Genomic DNA, 12,746 nt, shown 5'->3' with positions numbered 1-12,746 from the left:
TGTACGTTTCATGGTTCCACATCATTCTCTTCTTGGTTGTGCTGAGAACTTTTCAGTGGCCTCTTGTATTGTGATGTCATAATGATTCATTCCACCAATGCCTAAGAGCCAGCCTCATCGATGATGTCACAATGGCTTGGATTCCCAATACTTGTGCCCATTTCCTAGATGCATTTGCCTCATTGAAACAAAGTGTCAAGGAAAGTGTGGAATAACTTGTAAGTGTCATGGCTCCACATCATTCTCTTCTTGGTTGTGCTGAGAATTTTTCAGTGACCTCTTGTATTGTGATGTCATAATGATTCATTCCACCAATGCCTAAGAGCCAGCCTCATCGGTGATGTCACAATGGCTTGGTTTCCCTATTCTTGTGCCCATGTACTAGATGGATTTGCCTCATTGAAACAAAACGTGTCAAGATAAGTGTGGAATAACTCGTAAGTGTCATGGTTCCACATCAATCTCTTCTTGGTTGGGCTGAGAGTTTTTCAGCGGCCCCTCGTATCTTTCGAAAATGAATCCAATATTTTTGACACATTCAGTGGTACCTGATGACCAGCAGAGTTGCTAATTTGTGGTAAATAAATACATTTTTTGAATGGGTGGGGCTAAAGTCCCAGGATATATTAAAAGCGTAATCAGAAACTTACTCCCCCATCCCTCTTTTTACTAAGCTACGGTAGCAGTTTCTACTGTGGCTTGGAGCACTAAATATTCCGTCGCTGCTCCGCCGCTCATAGAAATTCTGAGCGTTGGAACAGTGTCAGAGCTTTTAGCGCTCTGGGCCACGGTAAAATCTCTAGCATAGCTTAGAAAAATAATAATAATAACTTTATTCTTTTCTACTGCCATAACCAAAAGTTCTAGGCGGTTTACACTAAAAAGAGCTGGACAGTCAGCGAAATACAATACAGTAAAAAATACAAATATTTGTAAAATAAAATTTCAATAATAAAACTCACTAAGTAATAAACTTATCGGAGAAAGTGGTCTTAATTAATTTCCGAAAACTGCAATAGGATAACATAGCTTGCTGAATACATTTACCTAACCAAGATTGTTGCCTACCAGCTTGAAACGCTAGGGTCCTATCTAAGAAGGTCTTATATCTACGCCCATTAATTTCGGGATAAGCAAATAAATAGAAGTTTCTAGTTTCTCTTGATGGTCTATGGGCCAGTGGTTCCCAACCCTGTCCTGGAGGAACACCAGGCCAATTGGGTTTTCAGGCTAGCCCTAATGAATATGCATGAAGCAAATTTGCATGCCTATCACTTCCATCATATGCAAATCTCTCTCATGCATATTCATTAGGGCTAGCCTGAAAACCCGATTGGCCTGGTGTTCCTCCAGGACAGTGTTGGGAATCACTGGTCTATGCAACACAAAATGAGGAAAAGGGTAAGCTGGAGACAATCTCAATATCAGCTTAAAGCAGATACAGGAAAATTTGAATAATACTCTTGCCTCCAAAGGCAGCCAATGAAGTAAACGATAATATGGGCTAATATGGTCATTCTTTTTTAAACCAAAAATCAATCGAACAGCTGTATTCTGAATTATCCTTAATTTCCTTAGAATTTTTTTGGGTGCTCCTAAATAGATGATGTTACAATAGTCTAAAATAGATAAGGGGGGGAGATAGTTAGCAGCCCTTTAGCTGAAAGAAAATCTGATTGGGGAAAATTTATCAATCAAAGATTAACCCCCTCAAATATACTGATTTCAAGCCCATAGAGATTTTAAGGGCTGTGGCCGCGGCGGCTTTGTAGAAGAGGGCGGTATGACTTCTATTGAAATAGTCTCGGTATTCCTTCCTAACTTCCCTGGCCAGCATTTTCACTTTGACTGCGATAAAGTTATCTTTTCAGGTCAAAACTGTTGCGTAGGAGCCATTCTAATGTTCCCCAGAGGACAAGTTTCAGGGATTGCAAAATGGCAACTTCACCATCTATGTATGAGCTAGAAAAACATTCAAGGTGGAAGGACTGAAAACATTGATCACGTACATATGGATGTTTCTGAAATTGCCGGCAGCTGTAAACGGTTAAAAATTAGTGTTATAAACACTGAAATTAGATCCACGTTTTAAAAGTTAATTTGCCACATTAATGCATACCAGATGAACGCATGTCAGTTGAATATTCGTATTATACTTTTCATTGGGATTACAATTTTCCATGTTTCTATAAATTGTGTAACAAATGTTCCATGTTATTTCTTATTAAACCCGTTGTGACTTTTTTTAACTGTACAATGCAGCTCTTTTACATGCGTTTGGTTTATTAAAAAGATCGGCAAACAGTCAAGAAAAACAAAGTTAAACAAAAAAATTAGGGTCCCTTTTAGTAGAGTTATCAGATTTTCCAAACGGAAAATCTGGACACACACCCCTAGACCCGCCCCTCAGGCCCGCCCAGTTCCACCCAACCCATCCCCACCCCAATCCCACCCTAGACCCGCCCTTCGCTGCCTGCTCTCGGGGATTTGTTGGAAGCTGCCGGGTTTTGAAAAGCTATCCGGACCCCCAGACATGCCCTCAAAAGGAATACATGTTTGGGGAAATCTGGACGTCTGACATGGTGGCAGTTATCCACGGCTAGACGCATTTAGCCGCGGGTAACCCGCCAAAACGGTGACCAAAAAAAATGATCACCGCAAGTTTGGGGACAAGGCCATTCACCGCCCCGTGGAGCGGTGAATGGTAGCACGGGGCGGTGAACAATCTTGAACGCGCGGTGACCGAGCATTCGAACTGGCAGCCCACTCTCTCCCGCCGGCCGTCCATGCATCTCCCTCCCTCCTTTTCCCTTACCTTTTCTTCTTAAAATGGCGATTTCTATAAGGCTACGAGCTGTATTACAGCCGGAGCCTTGAAGTCGCGTCACGTTGCCTGCTGGTAAAAGTCTCCTCTGACGCAACTTCCTGTTTCTGGTTGCATCGGAGGAGACTTCTAGCAGGCAACCCGACGCGACTTCAAGGCTCCGGCTGTAATACAGCTCGTAGCCTTATAAAAAATCACCATTTTAAGAAGAAAAGGTAAGGAAAAAGGAGGGAAATGCACGGCTGGTCGGCGGGAGGAAGCTGTTGGACCACGTGAAGGGTGCTGGGGGTGGGGGGATGGAGAGGAGAAGACGCTGAAGACGGGAACAGGGCCAGGGCGGTGAAAGAGACAGCGGGGCGGTGACAGGGAGGTGAAGGGGATGGCAGAGACGGGGACAGGGCGGTAAAAGGGACAGCGGGGACGGGGCGGTGCAGAGGATGGTGGTGCAGGGACGGGGCGGTGACGGGGACAGAATTTTTCCCCGTGTCATTCTCTATTTTCAATGAAAGACTTTCCTCTCAAGCACTGTTTATAGAATATTAGCTTAGTGCAGGTTTTGTGCCTAACTTTGGATGCTGGAATTTACACCTTACAAAACCTGGTGTAAATCAGTTTGGGGCAGTGGTGTAGCAAGGGTGGGAGACGCTGCCCTCTTTCGTCACCCCCATCTGCCCCATGTGTACCCCTTCCCATCCCCTGTACCTCTTTAATTTCGCCGGTGCAAGCGGCATCTCCAACCTGCTGTCCGTGGCAACCTCGGCTCTCCCTCCGATGTCACTTCCTGGTCCCACAACCAGGAAGTGACTTCAGAGGGAGAGCCGAGGCTGGTGTGAGCAGCAGGTCGGAGCTGCTGCTCGTGCTGGTGAAGAGTTAGAGGTATGGGGGATGGGCTCCCTGCGCTAAAAAAACGCTATCGCGGACAAAGGGGGAGATGGAAGGAAAAGAAAGAAACAAAAGACAGCAAAACAAAGCATAGAATTAGAATTAGAGGAAATATGAAGAAAAATACACTTGGGCAAAAATCAAAAGCAGAAGCGAATCTTATGGTGGTCAGATAAAAACAAATGGAAGTAGCTTTATCATTTGGCAGATTCATGACAGCTTTGGCGTGGGACTCAGTTATTTTTGCTCTATTGTTGATATTATTTTGGACTTTCTCCCTATGCATGAGTGAGTCTGATGCCTCCCCTAAAGTGTCCAGAGCAGAAGACAATGGCAGCCTTTGCGAGATCCATCAGACTGGCAATTAGCTCACGGGATGCCTGTGCAGTCTTTGTGCCGAATGTTCTAGAACAATGAGCACACGGCTCTTCGTTTCTGAAGAGAGCAAGAAAGAACGCTTTTTTTGTTGTTCTGATGTCGAGAGAAATGTTAAAAGCCACTGATTTTACGTGTGACTGCTGGAAATTTGCCCAGTATATTTGAGGGAAACCAAAACGAGAGCAGTATCGTTCTTTATAAATATACGCGGCTACCCAGAGCTGCGGTTATAATTTGAACATCCCTGGATAAGGGAACCAAATCAATACTACATAAAATCAAATGTGTGGAAAGTGTCTCAGTCCTGAACTTATGGGACCTTAAATGATTCAGACATATTTTTCATACAGGAAATCAAAAGGATATTTTAAATTTCAGCAGACATTCTGCTAAAACATGTACCGTAATGGCATCACTAATAATAATACCCTAAGCGCGCATGCGCACTCCTACCTGTTCCGTGATCCGTAGCTCCGTGGCCCCACATGCTCAGTAGAAGGACTCAGCGGTGGTTTCTTCTGCGCACGCGAGGCACTTTAAGCAGGGATGCACGGACGCGACTTCCCCCTCCCGACCTCACTCCGTCTAACTAGACAACAACCCCACACTCGCGGCCCCCAGGTAATGTTCTGCGGTCAGCGGTCTGGCCGGCTACCCTTACACTCGCTGGCCGAAGTCATTTTTAAGTTCAAATTCACAGCAGCAGCTCCCCTCACGAGCCGCACCTGCGTTGGAGAAGGCTTCCGACGCAGGCGGGGATCATGAAAGGAGCCACGGCGGCAGCTTTAAACTTAACAATAACTTTGGCAAGGGCCATAAACAACCAGCTGCTGGGAAGGGAAGGGAAGGGGGGAGGGGGAATGCTGCTGCTGCTGCACAGAGACGTGGATGGGGAGGGAAATACTGCTGATGCACAGGGAAGTGGGATGGGGGGAGGGAAATGCTGCTGCACAGGGAAATGGAGGGGGAGGGAATGCTGCTTCGGCTGCTGCACAGGGAAGTGGGGGGAGGGAAATGCTGCTGCTACATAAGGGGCAGGGAAACACACAGAAAGATAGAAAGAAAGACAGAAGGGAAGGAAGGGAGTCAGAAAGGAAGGAAGAAAGACACAGGGGCAGGGAGAAAGACAGAAAGACAGACAGACAAAGGGGGCCAGGGAGAGAAACAGACAGAAAGAAAGACAGACAGTGGGAGGGAGAGAGACAGAAAGAAAGACAGGGGCAGGGAGAGAGACAGAAAGAAAGAAAAACAGACAGACATATATTCTAGCACCCGTTAATGTAACGGGCTTGAAAGACTAGTTAGATATAATTCTATTCTTAGGCCCCCCTTTTATTAAGCTGAGTTAGGGTTTTTTATCACCGGCCGCAGTGGCAAAAGCTCTGAGGCTCATAGGAATTCTATGAGCATCAAAGTTTTTACCGCCACGGCCGGCACTAAAAAACACTAATGCAGCTTGATGAAACGGGGCCTTAATGAACTGATGCCACCTGAAGCAGATGGGTGTTGGATAAAACACCTGGGACTTGGCATTCAGGCAGTGGCACGCAGGGCCTGATTCTATAAATAACGCCTTAGTTGGGCACCGCTAGGTGTCGTAAATGAGGCCGCCTAGTGGCACCTACTAAAATCCTTGCCTAATCTAAATTAAATCAATTAGCTTAAATGACGTGGTAATTGTCTGCCTAACGATGCCTATGTAGAGGGGCCTGAAAAGTAGGCAAGGTTAGGGGGCAGAGAATAGGCCTGGTTGACTTAGGCATCGCAAGGTTTCTGAGTTAGACACTGGTAAATTAGGCCCAGTAAAACCAGGCCTAAATAGATTAGCACCTACTTCTAGGACGCCTAATGATTCTACAAATGTAGGGTTACCAGGCATCCAGATTTCCCCAGGCACGTCCTCCCTGGCCGACAAGAGCAGGCAGTGGGGTGGGGCTAGGCCGGGATTGGGGGCGGAATTAGAGTGGAGATTGGCAGAACTAGGCAGCCGGGGGGCGGGTCTAGGGGGCTGGATTTTCCATAGAAGCTCAGATACTACTCCAGGCCATGATAAATGCCCAGTTAGCAAGCACACCTTAGACTTTTTCAAATTCAGTAGTGCATTATGTTGTTGAAGCCACCCCACCACTAACTCCAAACAATTTTGAATAACAGTCAAATCAGGAGTGACAAAGTCACAATAATCCACAAGCAAAAGATATAAGTGAATCAAATTTTTACTCTTTCAAAAATTGCAAGACTAGGGGACCCTCAATGAAATACCTTTAAAACAAATAAGAAATATTTTTTCAATTATCTAATAGTTAAGTTCTGGAACTCGTTGCCAGAGGATGTTATAACAGTGGTTAGCGCATCTGGGTTTTAAAAAGATTGCTAGAGGTTGTGGTAAGAGTGGATAGCGTAGTTGGTTTTAAGAAAGGTTTGGACAATTTCCTGGAGGAAAAGCCCATAGTCTGTTATTGAGAAAGACATGGGGGAAGCCACTGCTTGCCCTGGATCGTTGCATGGAATGTTGCATGGAATGTTGCTATTCTTTGGGGTTCAGGAATATTTTGTTACTCTTTGGGATTTCAAAATCTTGCTCTTCTTTAGGATTCTGAATGGAATGTTGCTACTCCTTGGGGTTCTGGAATCTTTTGTTACTCTTTGGGATTCCAGAATCTTGCTATTCTTTAGGATTCAGAATGGAATGTTGCTACTCTTTGGGGTTCCGGAATATTTTGTTACTCTTTGGGATTTCGAAATCATGCTCTTCTATAGGATTCTGAATGGAATGTTGCTACTCTTTGGGGTTCCGGAATCTTTTGTTACTCTTTGAGATTTTGAAATCTTGCTCTTCTTTAGGATTCTGAATGGAATGTTGCTACTCCTTGGGGTTCCGGAATCTTTTGTTACTCCTTGGGGTTCCGGAATCTTTTGTTACTCTTTGGGATTTCAAAATCTTACTCATCTATAGGATTCTGAATGGAATATTGCTACTCTTTGGAGTTCCGGAATCTTTTGTTACTCTTTGGGATTCCAGAATCTTGCTATTCTTTAGGATTCAGAATGGAATGTTGCTACTCTTTGGGGTTCTGGAATATTTTGTTACTCTTTGGGATATCGAAATCTTGCTCTTCTATAGGATTCTGAATGGAATGTTGCTACTCTTTGGGGTTCCGGAATCTTTTGTTACTCTTTGGGATTTCGAAATCTTGCTCTTCTTTAGGATTCTGAATAGAATGTTGCTACTCCTTGGGGTTCCGGAATCTTTTGTTACACTTTGGGGTTCCGGAATCTTTTGTTACTCTTTGGGATTTCAAAATCTTGCTCTTCTATAGGTTTCTGAATGGAATGTTGCTACTCTTTGGGGTTCCGGAATCTTTTGTTACTCTTTGGGATTTCAAAATCTTGCTCTTCTTTAGGATTCTGAATGGAATGTTGCTACTCCTTTGGGTTCCTGAATCTTTTGCTATTCTTTGGGGTTCCGGAATCTTTTGTTACTCTTTGGGATTTCTAAATCTTGCTATTCTTTAGGAGTCTGAATGGAATGTTGCTGCTCTTTGGGTTTTGGCCAGGTACTAGTGACCTGGATTGGCCACTGAGAGAACATGCTGCTGGGAATGATGGACATTTGGTCTGACCCAGTAAGGCTATTCTTATGTTCTTATCTTTGTGAACTTGGATTTTCAGCTAGGACAGTAATTAAATCAAAACAAAGAGAACGACTGCAGATGGTGATGGATGATGAAATGCGTGTTTGCTTGTTGACTATCGAGCCGCACTTTGAGTTCATTTGCATTAAAAAACAAGCACATCCATCGCATTGATTAGCAATTCTATTCTATCTACTTTAGTTTCACCATTGTTACAATTACCAATACCCTTAAAGAACTTTAAATGAATAACTCTCAAATTAAATTTTTTCTTGGTTTTCCAATTTTATAATTTCAGTCTAATGTGTCCTTTTACTAAGGTGCGCTAGCGTTTTTAGCGCACGCACAGGATTATAGTGCGCTATAGTGTGCGCTAGCTGAAAAAATACCGCCTGCTTAAAAGGAGGCGGTAGCAGCAAACGTGCGTGCAGCATTTTAGCGTGCACTAAAACTGCTAGCGCACCTTTGTAAAAAGAGCCCTTAGTTCACCTTAGTAAAACAGGGGGTTAGTGTGCCGGAGCTGAAAAAAAAAAATAGGTTTGAGAGACACTGCCATAAAAGGAGATCAGATCATCATAAGAACTTAAGCAATGCCTCTGCTGGGTCAGACCTGAGGTCCATCGTGCCCAGCAGTCCGCTTATGCGGTGGCCCAACAGGTCCAGGACCTGTGCAGTAATCCTCTATCTATACCCCTCTATCCCCTTTTCCAGCAGGAAATTGTCCAATCCTTTCTTGAACCCCAGTACTGTACTCTGCCCTATTAGGCCCTCTGGAAGCGCACTCCAGGTGTCCACCACACGTTGGGTAAAGAAGAACTTCCTAGCATTCGTTTTGAATCTGTCCCCTTTCAACTTCTCCGAATGCCCTCTTGTTCTTTTATTATTCAAAAGTTTGAACAATCCGTCCCTCTCTACTCTCTCTATGCCCTTCATGATCTTGTAAGTCTCTTTCATATTCCCTCTAAGTCTCCTCTTCTCTAGGGAAAAGAGACCCAGTTTCTCCAATCTTTCTCTATCTCTCTCCCTTTCTCTCTCTCTCTCTCTATTTCTGTCTCTCTCTCTTTCTCTCTCTCTATTTCTCTCTGTCTCCCTTTCTCTCTCTCTTTCTATCCCTCTCTATTCTCTCTATGCCCTTCATGATCTTATAAGTCTCTATCATATCCCCTCTAAGTCTTCTCTTCTCCAGGGAAAAGAGACCCAGTTTCTCCAATCTTTCTCTTTCTCTCTCTCTCTCTTTCTATCCCTCTCTACTCTCTCTATGCCCTTCATGATCTTGTAAGTCTCTATCATATCCCCTCTAAGTCTCCTCTTCTCCAGGGAAAAGAGCCCCAGTTTCTCCAATCTTTCTCTATCTCTATCTCTCCCTTGCTCTCTCTCTTTATCTCTCTCTCTCTCTCTTTCTTTCTTTCTCTCTCTCTCTATTTCTGTCTCTCTCCACTCTATCTATGTCCCTCATGATCTTATAAGTCTCTATCATATTCCCTCTAAGTCTCCTCTTCTCTAGGGAAAAGAGACCCAGATTATCCAATCTTTCTCTATCTCTCTCCCTTTCTCTCTCTCTCTTTATATCTCTCTCTCTTTCTCTCTCTCTCTCTATTTCTGTCTCTCTTCCTTTCTCTCTCTCTTTCTGTCCCTCTCTACTCTCTCTATGCCCTTCATGATCTTGTAAGTCTCTATCATATCCCCTCTAAGTCTCCTCTTCTCCAGGGAAAAGTCAGTTTCTCCAATCTTTCTCTCTCTCTCTCTTTCTGTCTCTCTCCCTTTCTCTCTCTCTTTCTGTCCCTCTCTACTCTCTCTATGCCCTTCATGATCTTGTAAGTCTTTTTCATATCCCCTCTAAGTCTCCTCTTCTCCAGGGAAAAGAGACCCAGTTTCTCCAATCTCTCTCTCTCTCTATTTCTCTCTGTCTCCCTTTCTTTCTCTGTTTCTGTCCCTCTCTACTCTCTCTATGCCCTTCATGATCTTGTAAGTCTCTATCATATCCTCTCTAAGTCTCCTCTTCTCCAGGGAAAAGAGTCAGTTTCTCCAATCTTTCTCTCTCTCTCTCTCTCTATTTCTCTCTGTCTCTCTTTCTTTCTCTGTTTCTGTCCCTCTCTACTCTCTCTATGCCTTTCATGATCTTGTAAGTCTCTATCATATCCCCTCTAAGTCTCCTCTTCTCCAGGGAAAAGAGTCAGTTTCTCCAATCTTTCTCTCTCTCTCTCTTTCTGTCTCTCTCCTTTTCTCTCTCTGTCTCTTTCTCTATTTCTCTCTGTCTCCCTTTCTCTCTCTCTTTCTGTCCCTCTCTACTCTCTCTATGCCCTTCATGATCTTGTAAGTCTCTATCATATCCCCTCTAAGTCTCCTCTTCTCCAGGGAAAAGAGTCCTAGTTTCTCCAATCTTTGTCTTTCTATCTCTCTTTCTATTTCTCTCTGTCTCCCTTTCTCTCTCTTTCTGTCCCTCTCTACTCTCTCTATGCCCTTCATGATCTTGTAAGTCTCTATCATATCCCCTCTAAGTCTCCTCTTCTCCAGGGAAAAGAGATCCAGTTTCTCCAATCTCTCAGGAAATATGAGAACAGACGAGGTCCCAGACTGAACTGTGGAATATCCAGCCAAAACCCCAGCAGCTTTGTGGTGGGAAACAGCCTCACAGTGCAGCGAGAAGAAACTGGACAGACTAAATGGACCAGTTGGTCTTTTTTCAATTACTATGATTATGGTCATGCACAAAGCCTGATCAGATGCAAAATGTTGAAAAAGAGCCCTTGCTAGGCAAAATTTTAAAAATAAAGTGTTTTCTTGCTTATTTTCCCTGTTTAATTAATAGTTACAGCATTTATTCATAAAAGCTCTATTATGTTACTGGATTAAATATTAATCGAGGACATTTCTGGAAGTAAAAGGCAGACATTTGAAATTCATAGCATCTGAACTCTATAAATTGCTTGAGGAGTTTTACTGAAATGAAACAGTGCTCGCATTAATTTGTAATTGCTGGACATAATTTGTTATTTAATGCCGTGATTATGCAGTCGTACTAAGCGCCCTGGCACGGAGGCACAGCTGTAGACAGGATGCATTCTGGGTAATAAGCAAATTAATCACGTGTAGCAGCATTTAAGTCCTGACTATAAGGGAGGGGGTGGTGGGAACTCATGCCAAGGATGGGGATTTGAAAATGATCTTAGATCAGACCAGAAACTTCTGTGACAAGCTGGGAGACAGACTTATACTCCCACTACTTACGGCCTTGAGGGCCGCAATTCAGTCGGGTTTTCAGGATTTCCCCAATGAATATGCATGATTTCTGTTTGCATGCACTGCTTTCATTGTATGCTAATAGATCACATGCATATTCATTGGGGAAATCCTGAAAACCCAACTGGATTGCGGCCCTTGTGGACCGACTTTGACCCCTGTGACTTATAGGAAGCCATATGATAATGGATTGCCATATAGGGCTTACTCAAAAGTAGGGTTGCCAGAAGCCCAGATTTCCCCAGACATGTCCGGGGGTCTGGACAGCTTTTCAAAACTTCCAAGAAATCCCCATTGGACAGGAGGGCATCCGTGCATGCGCGGATGCCAAGTGATGACATCACACGCATGCACGTGTGCACATGACATCATTGTGTGGCATCCGCGCATGCATGGATGCCCTCCTGCTTGATGAGAACAGGCAGCAGAGGTGGAGCTGGGACGGGGCTAGGGTGGGATTGGGGGCGGGACTGGGGTGTAATGGGGCGAGGATGGGTGGAACTGGGAGGGTGGGTCTAGGGGGGGCCGGATTTTCCTCTGAAGACCATTCATAGCAACAAAGAAAAACGTGTTTCTATCACCTAAGACAGGGGTGTCCAATGTCGGTCCTCGAGGGCCGCAGTCCAGTCGGGTTTTCAGGATTTCCCCAATGAATATCCATTGAAAGCAGTGCATGCAAATAGATCTCATGCATATTCATTGGGGAAATCCTGAAAACCCGACTGGATTGCGGCCCTCGAGGACCAACATTGGACACCCCTGACCTAAGACGACTGCAGCAAATAAAACCTGTGTTGACTGCTGAATATCTAACAAAATTAATTCATGCCATCTAGATTACTATAACACATTATTCTTGGGGGTCAAGCAAAGCCAACCTGACCCGCCTACTGCTAATCCAAAACATTGTGGCCACGGATCGCCCAGCAAAAGTAAGCTTAGTGAATGTAGAAAGCAGATGAAAGTCTGGCTCTTTTCTCAAGCTTTTAATGGAAGAATCACACAAATACACACACAGCTGCACATACTCTAACATCCTACCCTAGCTGAGATCGTATATATATCTTTTTATTTAGTAATTTCAATTATACATATCAAGTATAAGATACACAAGAAAAGAACATTGGTGAAACATATTTTACAAGAAATATTACAAATAGAGAGAAACTAATTCTAAAGTCCATTTCAAGGAGAGATTTGCGAGGATAAACTAACGGTAAATAATTCCTGATGGAAATCTAGTTAGCATCCTTATTCTTCTGAATTTATAACCCCTTTAAATAAAATTTACTATCTGCCATTGTCTGTGAAGAATGCCCAGGAGATTAGGGAAGGGGAAAATATTCAATCTTCACAGGTAGATTTGAAAAATATATCTGCTATTCTTGAGGAATCTATCTAACAACACTATTTTATTTTTGGTTTTCAACCTCTTCTTTTCATTAAATCTTTATTGATTTTTTTTTTTTTAAACATTTTTATTATTTTATTTAGTTACAATAGTGTAATACATTTAGATTGAAAATAACAAAATATAACAAAGAATACACTATCTCAAACAATAATATTACAGAATCATAGCTATACCCAACCCCTTTCCATCATTTATTTATATTGACGATATTAAACATCTTTAATATGAAGAATTAATATCTATATTTTCATTACCTTTCCCTACCCTACCCCCATCCCATCCCAGATGTGTAATGAAAAAACTCAGAAGGGAACATATTATCTTTTAATGTGAAACAGCAAATAAAGCCAATGGACTCCATATTTTGTTAAAT

Source organism: Geotrypetes seraphini, chromosome 7 (genome assembly GCF_902459505.1).
Source record: "Geotrypetes seraphini chromosome 7, aGeoSer1.1, whole genome shotgun sequence".
Taxonomy (NCBI): Eukaryota; Metazoa; Chordata; class Amphibia; order Gymnophiona; family Dermophiidae; genus Geotrypetes; species Geotrypetes seraphini.
This window is presented reverse-complemented; position numbering follows the sequence as displayed.